Consider the following 15,400-nt stretch of genomic DNA (forward strand, 5'->3'; position numbering starts at 1 on the left):
GGGAGGAGTGTGTCACTGCAAAATCAAGGTAGGTCCTACCGAGATTTGAACTCGGATCGCAGGATTCAGAGTCCTGAGTGCTAACCATTACACCATAGAACCCTATACAGCGTAATTATTGTAGACTTCTGATTTTCATGTAATTTGTACACCGGATAAACAGCAGATTATGAGATTATTGGTTGGCCATGTGAATAATTCAGCACAAAAAATAGGAAGGTTCTACCGAGATTTGAACTCGGATCACTGGATTCAAAGTCCAGAGTGCTAACCATTACACCATAGAACCATATTCTAAATCAACATGGAAATTGAAAAAAAAATAATTCTGCGTTTAATTAGCAACAGCGGACTGTCGTTCCTTCACGTGTTGCAAATACTTTCAACTGACAACAATATTTGGACAGCTATATTCGAGTTCCACGAGGCAAATTAATTGACATGGTAGGATCGTCCAAGATTTAAACTCGGATTGTAGGATTCAGAGTCCTGAGATATCCTTTACAGCATAGAACCCTGTACTCAATACTCTGTGACGGGTTCAGATTTTACTGTCCTTGGTTCACCGGAAAAACAGATAAAATATTGTCTGACCAGAAACGGTATCAACTACCAGGCACTCATAGTATGCATTTACCGTAGGCTAGCCATTTGTGCGTAACAAGAGTGCTTATCGACTCCCACCCACTTGTTTCTTTCACGCACAACTATTTTAAAGTTGACAAGGGAGGAGTGTGTCACTGCAAAATCAAGATAGGTCCTGCTGAGATTTGAACTCAGATCGCAGGATTCAGAGTCCTGAGTGCTAACCATTACACCATAGAACCCTATACAGAGCAATTACTGTAGACTTCCGATTTTCCTGTCATTTGTACACCGGATAAACAGCAGATTATGAGATTATTGTTTGGCCATGTGAATAATTCAGCACAAAAAATAGGAAGGTTCTACCGAGATTTGAACTCGGATCACTGGATTCAAAGTCCAGAGTGCTAACCATTACACCATAGAACCATATTCTAAATCCACATGGAAATTGAAAAAAAAAAATCTGTGTTTAATTAGCAACAGTGGACTGTCGTTCCTTCACGTGTTGCAAATACTTTCAACTGACAACAATATTTGGACAGCTATATTCTAGTTCCACGAGGCAAATTAATTGACATGGTAGGATCGTCCAAGATTTAAACTCGGATTGTAGGATTCAGAGTCCTGAGTGATAACCTTTACAGCATAGAACCCTGTACTCAATACTCTGTGACGGGTTCAGATTTTACTGTCCTTGGTTCACCGGAAAAACAGATCAAATATTGTCTGGCCAGAAACGGTATCAACTACCAGGCACTCATAGTATGCATTTACCGTAGGCTAGCCATTCGTGCGTAACAAGAGTGCTTATCGACTCCCACCCACTTGTTTCTTTCACGCACAACTATTTTAAAGTTGACAAGGGAGGAGTGTGTCACTGCAAAATCAAGGTAGGTCCTGCTGAGATTTGAACTCGGATCGCAGGATTCAGAGTCCTGAGTGCTAACCATTACACCATAGAACCCTATACTGAGTAATTACTGTAGACTTCTGATTTTCCTGTCATTTGTACACCGGATAAACAGCAGATTATGAGATTATTGTTTGGCCATGTGAATAATTCAGCACAAAAAATAGGAAGGTTCTACCAAGATTTGAACTTGGATCACTGGATTCAAAGTCCAGAGTGCTAACCATTACACCATAGAACCATATTCTAAATCCACATGGAAATTGAAAAAAAAAAATCTGTGTTTAATTAGCAACAGTGGACTGTCGTTCCTTCACGTGTTGCAAATACTTTCAACTGACAACAATATTTGGACAGCTATATTCTAGTTCCACGAGGCAAATTAATTGACATGGTAGGATCGTCCAAGATTTAAACTCGGATTGTAGGATTCAGAGTCCTGAGTGATAACCTTTACAGCATAGAACCCTGTACTCAATACTCTGTGACGGGTTCAGATTTTACTGTCCTTGGTTCACCGGAAAAACAGATCAAATATTGTCTGGCCAGAAACGGTATCAACTACCAGGCACTCACAGTATGCATTTACCGTAGGCTAGCCATTCGTGCGTAACAAGAGTGCTTATCGACTCCCACCCACTTGTTTCTTTCACGCACAACTATTTTAAAGTTGACAAGGGAGGAGTGTGTTTGTACACCGGATAAACAGCAGATTATGAGATTATTGTTTGGCCATGTGAATAATTCAGCACAAAAAATAGGAAGGTTCTACCGAGATTTGAACTCGGATCACTGGATTCAAAGTCCAGAGTGCTAACCATTACACCATAGAACCATATTCTAAATCCACATGGAAATTGAAAAAAAAAAATCTGTGTTTAATTAGCAACAGCGGACTGTCGTTCCTTCACGTGTTGCAAATACTTTCAACTGACAACAATATTTGGACAGCTATATTCTAGTTCCACGAGGCAAATTAATTGACATGGTAGGATCGTCCAAGATTTAAACTCGGATTGTAGGATTCAGAGTCCTGAGTGATATCCTTTACAGCATAGAACCCTGTACTCAATACTCTGTGACGGGTTCAGATTTTACTGTCCTTGGTTCACCGGAAAAACAGATCAAATATTGTCTGGCCAGAAACGGTATCAACTACCAGGCACTCATAGTATGCATTTACCGTAGGCTAGCCATTTGTGCGTAACAAGAGTGCTTATCGACTCCCACCCACTTGTTTCTTTCACGCACAACTATTTTAAAGTTGACAAGGGAGGAGTGTGTCACTGCAAAATCAAGGTAGGTCCTACCGAGATTTGAACTCGGATCGCAGGATTCAGAGTCCTGAGTGCTAACCATTACACCATAGAACCCTATACAGAGTAATTATTGTAGACTTCCGATTTTCCTGTCATTTGTACACCGGATAAACAGCAGATTATGAGATTATTGTTTGGCCATGTGAATAATTCAGCACAAAAAATAGGAAGGTTCTACCGAGATTTGAACTCGGATCACTGGATTCAAAGTCCAGAGTGCTAACCATTACACCATAGAACCATATTCTAAATCCACATGGAAATTGAAAAAAAAAAAATCTGTGTTTAATTAGCAACAGCGGACTGTCGTTCCTTCACGTGTTGCAAATACTTTCAACTGACAACAATATTTGGACAGCTATATTCTAGTTCCACGAGGCAAATTAATTGACATGGTAGGATCGTCCAAGATTTAAACTCGGATTGTAGGATTCAGAGTCCTGAGTGATATCCTTTACAGCATAGAACCCTGTACTCAATACTCTGTGACGGGTTCAGATTTTACTGTCCTTGGTTCACCGGAAAAACAGATCAAATATTGTCTGGCCAGAAACGGTATCAACTACCAGGCACTCATAGTATGCATTTACTGTAGGCTAGCCATTCGTGCGTAACAAGAGTGCTTATCGACTCCCACCCACTTGTTTCTTTCACGCACAACTATTTTAAAGTTGACAAGGGAGGAGTGTGTCACTGCAAAATCAAGGTAGGTCCTACCGAGATTTGAACTCGGATCGCAGGATTCAGAGTCCTGAGTGCTAACCATTACACCATAGAACCCTATACAGAGTAATTACTGTAGACTTCTGATTTTCCTGTCATTTGTACACCGGATAAACAGCAGATTATGAGATTATTGTTTGGCCATGTGAATAATTCAGCACAAAAAATAGGAAGGTTCTACCGAGATTTGAACTCGGATCACTGGATTCAAAGTCCAGAGTGCTAACCATTACACCATAGAACCATATTCTAAATCCACATGGAAATTGAAAAAAAAAAATCTGTGTTTAATTAGCAACAGTGGACTGTCGTTCCTTCACGTGTTGCAAATACTTTCAACTGACAACAATATTTGGACAGCTATATTCTAGTTCCACGAGGCAAATTAATTGACATGGTAGGATCGTCCAAGATTTAAACTCGGATTGTAGGATTCAGAGTCCTGAGTGATAACCTTTACAGCATAGAACCCTGTACTCAATACTCTGTGACGGGTTCAGATTTTACTGTCCTTGGTTCACCGGAAAAACAGATCAAATATTGTCTGGCCAGAAACGGTATCAACTACCAGGCACTCACAGTATGCATTTACCGTAGGCTAGCCATTCGTGCGTAACAAGAGTGCTTATCGACTCCCACCCACTTGTTTCTTTCACGCACAACTATTTTAAAGTTGACAAGGGAGGAGTGTGTCACTACAAAATCAAGGTAGGTCCTGCTGAGATTTGAACTCAGATCGCAGGATTCAGAGTCCTGAGTGCTAACCATTACACCATAGAACCCTATACAGAGTAATTACTGTAGACTTCCGATTTTCCTGTCATTTGTACACCGGATAAACAGCAGATTATGAGATTATTGTTTGGCCATGTGAATAATTCAGCACAAAAAATAGGAAGGTTCTACCGAGATTTGAACTCGGATCACTGGATTCAAAGTCCAGAGTGCTAACCATTACACCATAGAACCATATTCTAAATCCACATGGAAATTGAAAAAAAAAAATCTGTGTTTAATTAGCAACAGCGGACTGTCGTTCCTTCACGTGTTGCAAATACTTTCAACTGACAACAATATTTGGACAGCTATATTCTAGTTCCACGAGGCAAATTAATTGACATGGTAGGATCGTCCAAGATTTAAACTCGGATTGTAGGATTCAGAGTCCTGAGTGATATCCTTTACAGCATAGAACCCTGTACTCAATACTCTGTGACGGGTTCAGATTTTATTGTCCTTGGTTCACCGGAAAAACAGATCAAATATTGTCTGGCCAGAAACGGTATCAACTACCAGGCACTCATAGTATGCATTTACCGTAGGCTAGCCATTTGTGCGTAACAAGAGTGCTTATCGACTCCCACCCACTTGTTTCTTTCACGCACAACTATTTTAAAGTTGACAAGGGAGGAGTGTGTCACTGCAAAATCAAGGTAGGTCCTACCGAGATTTGAACTCGGATCGCAGGATTCAGAGTCCTGAGTGCTAACCATTACACCATAGAACCCTATACAGAGTAATTATTGTAGACTTCCGATTTTCCTGTCATTTGTACACCGGATAAACAGCAGATTATGAGATTATTGTTTGGCCATGTGAATAATTCAGCACAAAAAATAGGAAGGTTCTACCGAGATTTGAACTCGGATCACTGGATTCAAAGTCCAGAGTGCTAACCATTACACCATAGAACCATATTCTAAATCCACATGGAAATTGAAAAAAAAAAAATCTGTGTTTAATTAGCAACAGCGGACTGTCGTTCCTTCACGTGTTGCAAATACTTTCAACTGACAACAATATTTGGACAGCTATATTCTAGTTCCACGAGGCAAATTAATTGACATGGTAGGATCGTCCAAGATTTAAACTCGGATTGTAGGATTCAGAGTCCTGAGTGATATCCTTTACAGCATAGAACCCTGTACTCAATACTCTGTGACGGGTTCAGATTTTACTGTCCTTGGTTCACCGGAAAAACAGATCAAATATTGTCTGGCCAGAAACGGTATCAACTACCAGGCACTCATAGTATGCATTTACTGTAGGCTAGCCATTCGTGCGTAACAAGAGTGCTTATCGACTCCCACCCACTTGTTTCTTTCACGCACAACTATTTTAAAGTTGACAAGGGAGGAGTGTGTCACTGCAAAATCTAGGTAGGTCCTACCGAGATTTGAACTCGGATCGCAGGATTCAGAGTCCTGAGTGCTAACCATTACACCATAGAACCCTATACAGAGTAATTACTGTAGACTTCTGATTTTCCTGTCATTTGTACACCGGATAAACAGCAGATTATGAGATTATTGTATGGCCATGTGAATAATTCAGCACAAAAAATAGGAAGGTTCTACCGAGATTTGAACTCGGATCACTGGATTCAAAGTCCAGAGTGCTAACCATTACACCATAGAACCATATTCTAAATCCACATGGAAATTGAAAAAAAAAAAATCTGTGTTTAATTAGCAACAGCGGACTGTCGTTCCTTCACGTGTTGCAAATACTTTCAACTGACAACAATATTTGGACAGCTATATTCTAGTTCCACGAGGCAAATTAATTGACATGGTAGGATCGTCCAAGATTTAAACTCGGATTGTAGGATTCAGAGTCCTGAGTGATATCCTTTACAGCATAGAACCCTGTACTCAATACTCTGTGACGGGTTCAGATTTTACTGTCCTTGGTTCACCGGAAAAACAGATCAAATATTGTCTGGCCAGAAACGGTATCAACTACCAGGCACTCACAGTATGCATTTACCGTAGGCTAGCCATTCGTGCGTAACAAGAGTGCTTATCGACTCCCACCCACTTGTTTCTTTCACGCACAACTATTTTAAAGTTGACAAGGGAGGAGTGTGTCACTGCAAAATCAAGGTAGGTCCTGCTGAGATTTGAACTCAGATCGCAGGATTCAGAGTCCTGAGTGCTAACCATTACACCATAGAACCCTATACAGAGTAATTACTGTAGACTTCCGATTTTCCTGTCATTTGTACACCGGATAAACAGCAGATTATGAGATTATTGTTTGGCCATGTGAATAATTCAGCACAAAAAATAGGAAGGTTCTACCGAGATTTGAACTCGGATCACTGGATTCAAAGTCCAGAGTGCTAACCATTACACCATAGAACCATATTCTAAATCCACATGGAAATTGAAAAAAAAAAAATCTGTGTTTAATTAGCAACAGCGGACTGTCGTTCCTTCACGTGTTGCAAATACTTTCAACTGACAACAATATTTGGACAGCTATATTCTAGTTCCACGAGGCAAATTAATTGACATGGTAGGATCGTCCAAGATTTAAACTCGGATTGTAGGATTCAGAGTCCTGAGTGATATCCTTTACAGCATAGAACCCTGTACTCAATACTCTGTGACGGGTTCAGATTTTACTGTCCTTGGTTCACCGGAAAAACAGATCAAATATTGTCTGGCCAGAAACGGTATCAACTACCAGGCACTCATAGTATGCATTTACCGTAGGCTAGCCATTTGTGCGTAACAAGAGTGCTTATCGACTCCCACCCACTTGTTTCTTTCACGCACAACTATTTTAAAGTTGACAAGGGAGGAGTGTGTCACTGCAAAATCAAGGTAGGTCCTACCGAGATTTGAACTCGGATCGCAGGATTCAGAGTCCTGAGTGCTAACCATTACACCATAGAACCCTATACAGAGTAATTATTGTAGACTTCCGATTTTCCTGTCATTTGTACACCGGATAAACAGCAGATTATGAGATTATTGTTTGGCCATGTGAATAATTCAGCACAAAAAATAGGAAGGTTCTACCGAGATTTGAACTCGGATCACTGGATTCAAAGTCCAGAGTGCTAACCATTACACCATAGAACCATATTCTAAATCCACATGGAAATTGAAAAAAAAAAAATCTGTGTTTAATTAGCAACAGCGGACTGTCGTTCCTTCACGTGTTGCAAATACTTTCAACTGACAACAATATTTGGACAGCTATATTCTAGTTCCACGAGGCAAATTAATTGACATGGTAGGATCGTCCAAGATTTAAACTCGGATTGTAGGATTCAGAGTCCTGAGTGATATCCTTTACAGCATAGAACCCTGTACTCAATACTCTGTGACGGGTTCAGATTTTACTGTCCTTGGTTCACCGGAAAAACAGATCAAATATTGTCTGGCCAGAAACGGTATCAACTACCAGGCACTCATAGTATGCATTTACTGTAGGCTAGCCATTCGTGCGTAACAAGAGTGCTTATCGACTCCCACCCACTTGTTTCTTTCACGCACAACTATTTTAAAGTTGACAAGGGAGGAGTGTGTCACTGCAAAATCTAGGTAGGTCCTACCGAGATTTGAACTCGGATCGCAGGATTCAGAGTCCTGAGTGCTAACCATTACACCATAGAACCCTATACAGAGTAATTACTGTAGACTTCTGATTTTCCTGTCATTTGTACACCGGATAAACAGCAGATTATGAGATTATTGTTTGGCCATGTGAATAATTCAGCACAAAAAATAGGAAGGTTCTACCGAGATTTGAACTCGGATCACTGGATTCAAAGTCCAGAGTGCTAACCATTACACCATAGAACCATATTCTAAATCCACATGGAAATTGAAAAAAAAAAAATCTGTGTTTAATTAGCAACAGCGGACTGTCGTTCCTTCACGTGTTGCAAATACTTTCAACTGACAACAATATTTGGACAGCTATATTCTAGTTCCACGAGGCAAATTAATTGACATGGTAGGATCGTCCAAGATTTAAACTCGGATTGTAGGATTCAGAGTCCTGAGTGATATCCTTTACAGCATAGAACCCTGTACTCAATACTCTGTGACGGGTTCAGATTTTACTGTCCTTGGTTCACCGGAAAAACAGATCAAATATTGTCTGGCCAGAAACGGTATCAACTACCAGGCACTCATAGTATGCATTTACTGTAGGCTAGCCATTCGTGCGTAACAAGAGTGCTTATCGACTCCCACCCACTTGTTTCTTTCACGCACAACTATTTTAAAGTTGACAAGGGAGGAGTGTGTCACTGCAAAATCAAGGTAGGTCCTACCGAGATTTGAACTCGGATCGCAGGATTCAGAGTCCTGAGTGCTAACCATTACACCATAGAACCCTATACAGAGTAATTACTGTAGACTTCCGATTTTCCTGTCATTTGTACACCGGATAAACAGCAGATTATGAGATTATTGTTTGGCCATGTGAATAATTCAGCACAAAAAATAGGAAGGTTCTACCGAGATTTGAACTTGGATCACTGGATTCAAAGTCCAGAGTGCTAACCATTACACCATAGAACCATATTCTAAATCCACATGGAAATTGAAAAAAAAAAAATCTGTGTTTAATTAGCAACAGCGGACTGTCGTTCCTTCACGTGTTGCAAATACTTTCAACTGACAACAATATTTGGACAGCTATATTCTAGTTCCACGAGGCAAATTAATTGACATGGTAGGATCGTCCAAGATTTAAACTCGGATTGTAGGATTCAGAGTCCTGAGTGATATCCTTTACAGCATAGAACCCTGTACTCAATACTCTGTGACGGGTTCAGATTTTACTGTCCTTGGTTCACCGGAAAAACAGATCAAATATTGTCTGGCCAGAAACGGTATCAACTACCAGGCACTCATAGTATGCATTTACTGTAGGCTAGCCATTCGTGCGTAACAAGAGTGCTTATCGACTCCCACCCACTTGTTTCTTTCACGCACAACTATTTTAAAGTTGACAAGGGAGGAGTGTGTCACTGCAAAATCAAGGTAGGTCCTACCGAGATTTGAACTCGGATCGCAGGATTCAGAGTCCTGAGTGCTAACCATTACACCATAGAACCATATACAGAGTAATTATTGTAGACTTCCGATTTTCCTGTCATTTGTACACCGGATAAACAGCAGATTATGAGATTATTGTTTGGCCATGTGAATAATTCAGCACAAAAAATAGGAAGGTTCTACCGAGATTTGAACTCGGATCACTGGATTCAAAGTCCAGAGTGCTAACCATTACACCATAGAACCATATTCTAAATCAACATGGAAATTGAAAAAAAAATAATTCTGCGTTTAATTAGCAACAGCGGACTGTCGTTCCTTCACGTGTTGCAAATACTTTCAACTGACAACAATATTTGGACAGCTATATTCTAGTTCCACGAGGCAAATTAATTGACATGGTAGGATCGTCCAAGATTTAAACTCGGATTGTAGGATTCAGAGTCCTGAGTGATATCCTTTACAGCATAGAACCCTGTATTCAATACTCTGTGACGGGTTCAGATTTTACTGTCCTTGGTTCACCGGAAAAACAGATCAAATATTGTCTGGCCAGAAACGGTATCAACTACCAGGCACTCATAGTATGCATTTACTGTAGGCTAGCCATTCGTGCGTAACAAGAGTGCTTATCGACTCCCACCCACTTGTTTCTTTCACGCACAACTATTTTAAAGTTGACAAGGGAGGAGTGTGTCACTGCAAAATCAAGGTAGGTCCTACCGAGATTTGAACTCGGATCGCAGGATTCAGAGTCCTGAGTGCTAACCATTACACCATAGAACCCTATACAGCGTAATTATTGTAGACTTCTGATTTTCATGTAATTTGTACACCGGATAAACAGCAGATTATGAGATTATTGGTTGGCCATGTGAATAATTCAGCACAAAAAATAGGAAGGTTCTACCGAGATTTGAACTCGGATCACTGGATTCAAAGTCCAGAGTGCTAACCATTACACCATAGAACCATATTCTAAATCAACATGGAAATTGAAAAAAAAATAATTCTGCGTTTAATTAGCAACAGCGGACTGTCGTTCCTTCACGTGTTGCAAATACTTTCAACTGACAACAATATTTGGACAGCTATATTCGAGTTCCACGAGGCAAATTAATTGACATGGTAGGATCGTCCAAGATTTAAACTCGGATTGTAGGATTCAGAGTCCTGAGTGATATCCTTTACAGCATAGAACCCTGTACTCAATACTCTGTGACGGGTTCAGATTTTACTGTCCTTGGTTCACCGGAAAAACAGATAAAATATTGTCTGACCAGAAACGGTATCAACTACCAGGCACTCATAGTATGCATTTACCGTAGGCTAGCCATTTGTGCGTAACAAGAGTGCTTATCGACTCCCACCCACTTGTTTCTTTCACGCACAACTATTTTAAAGTTGACAAGGGAGGAGTGTGTCACTGCAAAATCTAGGTAGGTCCTACCGAGATTTGAACTCGGATCGCAGGATTCAGAGTCCTGAGTGCTAACCATTACACCATAGAACCCTATACAGAGTAATTATTGTAGACTTCCGATTTTCATGTCATTTGTACACCGGATAAACAGCAGATTATGAGATTATTGTTTGGCCATGTGAATAATTCAGCACAAAAAATAGGAAGGTTCTACCGAGATTTGAACTCGGATCACTGGATTCAAAGTCCAGAGTGCTAACCATTACACCATAGAACCATATTCTAAATCAACATGGAAATTGAAAAAAAAATAATTCTGCGTTTAATTAGCAACAGCGGACTGTCGTTCCTTCACGTGTTGCAAATACTTTCAACTGACAACAATATTTGGACAGCTATATTCGAGTTCCACGAGGCAAATTAATTGACATGGTAGGATCGTCCAAGATTTAAACTCGGATTGTAGGATTCAGAGTCCTGAGTGATATCCTTTACAGCATAGAACCCTGTATTCAATACTCTGTGACGGGTTCAGATTCTACTGTCCTTGGTTCACCGGAAAAACAGATCAAATATTGTCTGGCCAGAAACGGTATCAACTACCAGGCACTCATAGTATGCATTTACCGTAGGCTAGCCATTCGTGCGTAACAAGAGTGCTTATCGACTCCCACACACTTGTTTCTTTCACGCACAACTATTTTAAAGTTTAAATATTTGGACAGCTATATTCTAGTTCCACGAGGCAAATTAATTGACATGGTAGGATCGTCCAAGATTTAAACTCGGATTGTAGGATTCAGAGTCCTGAGTGATATCCTTTACAGCATAGAACCCTGTACTCAATACTCTGTGACGGGTTCAGATTTTACTGTCCTTGGTTCACCGGAAAAACAGATAAAATATTGTCTGGCCAGAAACGGTATCAACTACCAGGCACTCATAGTATGCATTTACCGTTGGCTAGCCATTTGTGCGTAACAAGAGTGCTTATCGACTCCCACCCACTTGTTTCTTTCACGCACAACTATTTTAAAGTTGACAAGGGAGGAGTGTGTCACTGCAAAATCTAGGTAGGTCCTACCGAGATTTGAACTCGGATCGCAGGATTCAGAGTCCTGAGTGCTAACCATTACACCATAGAACCCTATACAGAGTAATTACTGTAGACTTCTGATTTTCCTGTCATTTGTACACCGGATAAACAGCAGATTATGAGATTATTGTTTGGCCATGTGAATAATTCAGCACAAAAAATAGGAAGGTTCTACCGAGATTTGAACTCGGATCACTGGATTCAAAGTCCAGAGTGCTAACCATTACACCATAGAACCATATTCTAAATCCACATGGAAATTGAAAAAAAAAAAATCTGTGTTTAATTAGCAACAGCGGACTGTCGTTCCTTCACGTGTTGCAAATACTTTCAACTGACAACAATATTTGGACAGCTATATTCTAGTTCCACGAGGCAAATTAATTGACATGGTAGGATCGTCCAAGATTTAAACTCGGATTGTAGGATTCAGAGTCCTGAGTGATATCCTTTACAGCATAGAACCCTGTACTCAATACTCTGTGACGGGTTCAGATTTTACTGTCCTTGGTTCACCGGAAAAACAGATCAAATATTGTCTGGCCAGAAACGGTATCAACTACCAGGCACTCATAGTATGCATTTACTGTAGGCTAGCCATTCGTGCGTAACAAGAGTGCTTATCGACTCCCACCCACTTGTTTCTTTCACGCACAACTATTTTAAAGTTGACAAGGGAGGAGTGTGTCACTGCAAAATCAAGGTAGGTCCTACCGAGATTTGAACTCGGATCGCAGGATTCAGAGTCCTGAGTGCTAACCATTACACCATAGAACCCTATACAGAGTAATTACTGTAGACTTCCGATTTTCCTGTCATTTGTACACCGGATAAACAGCAGATTATGAGATTATTGTTTGGCCATGTGAATAATTCAGCACAAAAAATAGGAAGGTTCTACCGAGATTTGAACTTGGATCACTGGATTCAAAGTCCAGAGTGCTAACCATTACACCATAGAACCATATTCTAAATCCACATGGAAATTGAAAAAAAAAAAATCTGTGTTTAATTAGCAACAGCGGACTGTCGTTCCTTCACGTGTTGCAAATACTTTCAACTGACAACAATATTTGGACAGCTATATTCTAGTTCCACGAGGCAAATTAATTGACATGGTAGGATCGTCCAAGATTTAAACTCGGATTGTAGGATTCAGAGTCCTGAGTGATATCCTTTACAGCATAGAACCCTGTACTCAATACTCTGTGACGGGTTCAGATTTTACTGTCCTTGGTTCACCGGAAAAACAGATCAAATATTGTCTGGCCAGAAACGGTATCAACTACCAGGCACTCATAGTATGCATTTACTGTAGGCTAGCCATTCGTGCGTAACAAGAGTGCTTATCGACTCCCACCCACTTGTTTCTTTCACGCACAACTATTTTAAAGTTGACAAGGGAGGAGTGTGTCACTGCAAAATCAAGGTAGGTCCTACCGAGATTTGAACTCGGATCGCAGGATTCAGAGTCCTGAGTGCTAACCATTACACCATAGAACCATATACAGAGTAATTATTGTAGACTTCCGATTTTCCTGTCATTTGTACACCGGATAAACAGCAGATTATGAGATTATTGTTTGGCCATGTGAATAATTCAGCACAAAAAATAGGAAGGTTCTACCGAGATTTGAACTCGGATCACTGGATTCAAAGTCCAGAGTGCTAACCATTACACCATAGAACCATATTCTAAATCAACATGGAAATTGAAAAAAAAATAATTCTGCGTTTAATTAGCAACAGCGGACTGTCGTTCCTTCACGTGTTGCAAATACTTTCAACTGACAACAATATTTGGACAGCTATATTCTAGTTCCACGAGGCAAATTAATTGACATGGTAGGATCGTCCAAGATTTAAACTCGGATTGTAGGATTCAGAGTCCTGAGTGATATCCTTTACAGCATAGAACCCTGTATTCAATACTCTGTGACGGGTTCAGATTTTACTGTCCTTGGTTCACCGGAAAAACAGATCAAATATTGTCTGGCCAGAAACGGTATCAACTACCAGGCACTCATAGTATGCATTTACTGTAGGCTAGCCATTCGTGCGTAACAAGAGTGCTTATCGACTCCCACCCACTTGTTTCTTTCACGCACAACTATTTTAAAGTTGACAAGGGAGGAGTGTGTCACTGCAAAATCAAGGTAGGTCCTACCGAGATTTGAACTCGGATCGCAGGATTCAGAGTCCTGAGTGCTAACCATTACACCATAGAACCCTATACAGCGTAATTATTGTAGACTTCTGATTTTCATGTAATTTGTACACCGGATAAACAGCAGATTATGAGATTATTGGTTGGCCATGTGAATAATTCAGCACAAAAAATAGGAAGGTTCTACCGAGATTTGAACTCGGATCACTGGATTCAAAGTCCAGAGTGCTAACCATTACACCATAGAACCATATTCTAAATCAACATGGAAATTGAAAAAAAAATAATTCTGCGTTTAATTAGCAACAGCGGACTGTCGTTCCTTCACGTGTTGCAAATACTTTCAACTGACAACAATATTTGGACAGCTATATTCGAGTTCCACGAGGCAAATTAATTGACATGGTAGGATCGTCCAAGATTTAAACTCGGATTGTAGGATTCAGAGTCCTGAGTGATATCCTTTACAGCATAGAACCCTGTACTCAATACTCTGTGACGGGTTCAGATTTTACTGTCCTTGGTTCACCGGAAAAACAGATAAAATATTGTCTGACCAGAAACGGTATCAACTACCAGGCACTCATAGTATGCATTTACCGTAGGCTAGCCATTTGTGCGTAACAAGAGTGCTTATCGACTCCCACCCACTTGTTTCTTTCACGCACAACTATTTTAAAGTTGACAAGGGAGGAGTGTGTCACTGCAAAATCTAGGTAGGTCCTACCGAGATTTGAACTCGGATCGCAGGATTCAGAGTCCTGAGTGCTAACCATTACACCATAGAACCCTATACAGAGTAATTATTGTAGACTTCCGATTTTCATGTCATTTGTACACCGGATAAACAGCAGATTATGAGATTATTGTTTGGCCATGTGAATAATTCAGCACAAAAAATAGGAAGGTTCTACCGAGATTTGAACTCGGATCACTGGATTCAAAGTCCAGAGTGCTAACCATTACACCATAGAACCATATTCTAAATCAACATGGAAATTGAAAAAAAAATAATTCTGCGTTTAATTAGCAACAGCGGACTGTCGTTCCTTCACGTGTTGCAAATACTTTCAACTGACAACAATATTTGGACAGCTATATTCGAGTTCCACGAGGCAAATTAATTGACATGGTAGGATCGTCCAAGATTTAAACTCGGATTGTAGGATTCAGAGTCCTGAGTGATATCCTTTACAGCATAGAACCCTGTATTCAATACTCTGTGACGGGTTCAGATTCTACTGTCCTTGGTTCACCGGAAAAACAGATCAAATATTGTCTGGCCAGAAACGGTATCAACTACCAGGCACTCATAGTATGCATTTACCGTAGGCTAGCCATTCGTGCGTAACAAGAGTGCTTATCGACTC

General features: G+C 40.3%; 40 non-coding genes across 40 annotated transcripts; all 40 read right to left on the bottom strand.

The window, feature by feature from the left end:
* Positions 1-30: 30 nt before the first annotated feature.
* Positions 31-102, bottom strand: trnaq-cug. Its single transcript has one exon. It is a non-coding gene; the product is annotated as a tRNA-Gln (tRNA).
* Positions 103-217: 115 nt separating this feature from the next.
* trnaq-uug lies at positions 218-289 on the bottom strand. The gene has a single exon. It is a non-coding gene; the product is annotated as a tRNA-Gln (tRNA).
* Positions 290-755: 466 nt separating this feature from the next.
* trnaq-cug lies at positions 756-827 on the bottom strand. The gene has a single exon. It is a non-coding gene; the product is annotated as a tRNA-Gln (tRNA).
* Positions 828-942: 115 nt separating this feature from the next.
* On the bottom strand, positions 943-1,014 carry trnaq-uug. The gene has a single exon. It is a non-coding gene; the product is annotated as a tRNA-Gln (tRNA).
* A 653-nt stretch (positions 1,015-1,667) lies between these two features.
* trnaq-uug lies at positions 1,668-1,739 on the bottom strand. The gene has a single exon. It is a non-coding gene; the product is annotated as a tRNA-Gln (tRNA).
* Positions 1,740-2,261: 522 nt separating this feature from the next.
* trnaq-uug lies at positions 2,262-2,333 on the bottom strand. The gene has a single exon. It is a non-coding gene; the product is annotated as a tRNA-Gln (tRNA).
* A 466-nt stretch (positions 2,334-2,799) lies between these two features.
* Positions 2,800-2,871, bottom strand: trnaq-cug. Its single transcript has one exon. It is a non-coding gene; the product is annotated as a tRNA-Gln (tRNA).
* Positions 2,872-2,986: 115 nt separating this feature from the next.
* On the bottom strand, positions 2,987-3,058 carry trnaq-uug. Its single transcript has one exon. It is a non-coding gene; the product is annotated as a tRNA-Gln (tRNA).
* A 467-nt stretch (positions 3,059-3,525) lies between these two features.
* trnaq-cug lies at positions 3,526-3,597 on the bottom strand. Its single transcript has one exon. It is a non-coding gene; the product is annotated as a tRNA-Gln (tRNA).
* A 115-nt stretch (positions 3,598-3,712) lies between these two features.
* Positions 3,713-3,784, bottom strand: trnaq-uug. The gene has a single exon. It is a non-coding gene; the product is annotated as a tRNA-Gln (tRNA).
* Positions 3,785-4,250: 466 nt separating this feature from the next.
* trnaq-cug lies at positions 4,251-4,322 on the bottom strand. Its single transcript has one exon. It is a non-coding gene; the product is annotated as a tRNA-Gln (tRNA).
* Positions 4,323-4,437: 115 nt separating this feature from the next.
* Positions 4,438-4,509, bottom strand: trnaq-uug. Its single transcript has one exon. It is a non-coding gene; the product is annotated as a tRNA-Gln (tRNA).
* A 466-nt stretch (positions 4,510-4,975) lies between these two features.
* trnaq-cug lies at positions 4,976-5,047 on the bottom strand. Its single transcript has one exon. It is a non-coding gene; the product is annotated as a tRNA-Gln (tRNA).
* Positions 5,048-5,162: 115 nt separating this feature from the next.
* trnaq-uug lies at positions 5,163-5,234 on the bottom strand. The gene has a single exon. It is a non-coding gene; the product is annotated as a tRNA-Gln (tRNA).
* Positions 5,235-5,701: 467 nt separating this feature from the next.
* On the bottom strand, positions 5,702-5,773 carry trnaq-cug. Its single transcript has one exon. It is a non-coding gene; the product is annotated as a tRNA-Gln (tRNA).
* A 115-nt stretch (positions 5,774-5,888) lies between these two features.
* On the bottom strand, positions 5,889-5,960 carry trnaq-uug. The gene has a single exon. It is a non-coding gene; the product is annotated as a tRNA-Gln (tRNA).
* Positions 5,961-6,427: 467 nt separating this feature from the next.
* Positions 6,428-6,499, bottom strand: trnaq-cug. The gene has a single exon. It is a non-coding gene; the product is annotated as a tRNA-Gln (tRNA).
* A 115-nt stretch (positions 6,500-6,614) lies between these two features.
* trnaq-uug lies at positions 6,615-6,686 on the bottom strand. Its single transcript has one exon. It is a non-coding gene; the product is annotated as a tRNA-Gln (tRNA).
* A 467-nt stretch (positions 6,687-7,153) lies between these two features.
* Positions 7,154-7,225, bottom strand: trnaq-cug. The gene has a single exon. It is a non-coding gene; the product is annotated as a tRNA-Gln (tRNA).
* A 115-nt stretch (positions 7,226-7,340) lies between these two features.
* Positions 7,341-7,412, bottom strand: trnaq-uug. The gene has a single exon. It is a non-coding gene; the product is annotated as a tRNA-Gln (tRNA).
* Positions 7,413-7,879: 467 nt separating this feature from the next.
* Positions 7,880-7,951, bottom strand: trnaq-cug. The gene has a single exon. It is a non-coding gene; the product is annotated as a tRNA-Gln (tRNA).
* Positions 7,952-8,066: 115 nt separating this feature from the next.
* Positions 8,067-8,138, bottom strand: trnaq-uug. Its single transcript has one exon. It is a non-coding gene; the product is annotated as a tRNA-Gln (tRNA).
* A 467-nt stretch (positions 8,139-8,605) lies between these two features.
* Positions 8,606-8,677, bottom strand: trnaq-cug. Its single transcript has one exon. It is a non-coding gene; the product is annotated as a tRNA-Gln (tRNA).
* A 115-nt stretch (positions 8,678-8,792) lies between these two features.
* Positions 8,793-8,864, bottom strand: trnaq-uug. Its single transcript has one exon. It is a non-coding gene; the product is annotated as a tRNA-Gln (tRNA).
* Positions 8,865-9,331: 467 nt separating this feature from the next.
* trnaq-cug lies at positions 9,332-9,403 on the bottom strand. The gene has a single exon. It is a non-coding gene; the product is annotated as a tRNA-Gln (tRNA).
* A 115-nt stretch (positions 9,404-9,518) lies between these two features.
* On the bottom strand, positions 9,519-9,590 carry trnaq-uug. The gene has a single exon. It is a non-coding gene; the product is annotated as a tRNA-Gln (tRNA).
* Positions 9,591-10,058: 468 nt separating this feature from the next.
* On the bottom strand, positions 10,059-10,130 carry trnaq-cug. The gene has a single exon. It is a non-coding gene; the product is annotated as a tRNA-Gln (tRNA).
* A 115-nt stretch (positions 10,131-10,245) lies between these two features.
* trnaq-uug lies at positions 10,246-10,317 on the bottom strand. Its single transcript has one exon. It is a non-coding gene; the product is annotated as a tRNA-Gln (tRNA).
* A 468-nt stretch (positions 10,318-10,785) lies between these two features.
* trnaq-cug lies at positions 10,786-10,857 on the bottom strand. Its single transcript has one exon. It is a non-coding gene; the product is annotated as a tRNA-Gln (tRNA).
* Positions 10,858-10,972: 115 nt separating this feature from the next.
* Positions 10,973-11,044, bottom strand: trnaq-uug. Its single transcript has one exon. It is a non-coding gene; the product is annotated as a tRNA-Gln (tRNA).
* Positions 11,045-11,842: 798 nt separating this feature from the next.
* On the bottom strand, positions 11,843-11,914 carry trnaq-cug. The gene has a single exon. It is a non-coding gene; the product is annotated as a tRNA-Gln (tRNA).
* A 115-nt stretch (positions 11,915-12,029) lies between these two features.
* On the bottom strand, positions 12,030-12,101 carry trnaq-uug. Its single transcript has one exon. It is a non-coding gene; the product is annotated as a tRNA-Gln (tRNA).
* A 467-nt stretch (positions 12,102-12,568) lies between these two features.
* Positions 12,569-12,640, bottom strand: trnaq-cug. The gene has a single exon. It is a non-coding gene; the product is annotated as a tRNA-Gln (tRNA).
* Positions 12,641-12,755: 115 nt separating this feature from the next.
* On the bottom strand, positions 12,756-12,827 carry trnaq-uug. Its single transcript has one exon. It is a non-coding gene; the product is annotated as a tRNA-Gln (tRNA).
* A 467-nt stretch (positions 12,828-13,294) lies between these two features.
* On the bottom strand, positions 13,295-13,366 carry trnaq-cug. The gene has a single exon. It is a non-coding gene; the product is annotated as a tRNA-Gln (tRNA).
* A 115-nt stretch (positions 13,367-13,481) lies between these two features.
* trnaq-uug lies at positions 13,482-13,553 on the bottom strand. Its single transcript has one exon. It is a non-coding gene; the product is annotated as a tRNA-Gln (tRNA).
* Positions 13,554-14,021: 468 nt separating this feature from the next.
* On the bottom strand, positions 14,022-14,093 carry trnaq-cug. Its single transcript has one exon. It is a non-coding gene; the product is annotated as a tRNA-Gln (tRNA).
* A 115-nt stretch (positions 14,094-14,208) lies between these two features.
* On the bottom strand, positions 14,209-14,280 carry trnaq-uug. Its single transcript has one exon. It is a non-coding gene; the product is annotated as a tRNA-Gln (tRNA).
* A 468-nt stretch (positions 14,281-14,748) lies between these two features.
* On the bottom strand, positions 14,749-14,820 carry trnaq-cug. The gene has a single exon. It is a non-coding gene; the product is annotated as a tRNA-Gln (tRNA).
* A 115-nt stretch (positions 14,821-14,935) lies between these two features.
* trnaq-uug lies at positions 14,936-15,007 on the bottom strand. Its single transcript has one exon. It is a non-coding gene; the product is annotated as a tRNA-Gln (tRNA).
* Positions 15,008-15,400: the final 393 nt, after the last annotated feature.

The sequence above is a fragment of the Oncorhynchus mykiss genome, chromosome 19, assembly GCF_013265735.2.
Source record: "Oncorhynchus mykiss isolate Arlee chromosome 19, USDA_OmykA_1.1, whole genome shotgun sequence".
NCBI lineage: Eukaryota > Metazoa > Chordata > Actinopteri > Salmoniformes > Salmonidae > Oncorhynchus > Oncorhynchus mykiss.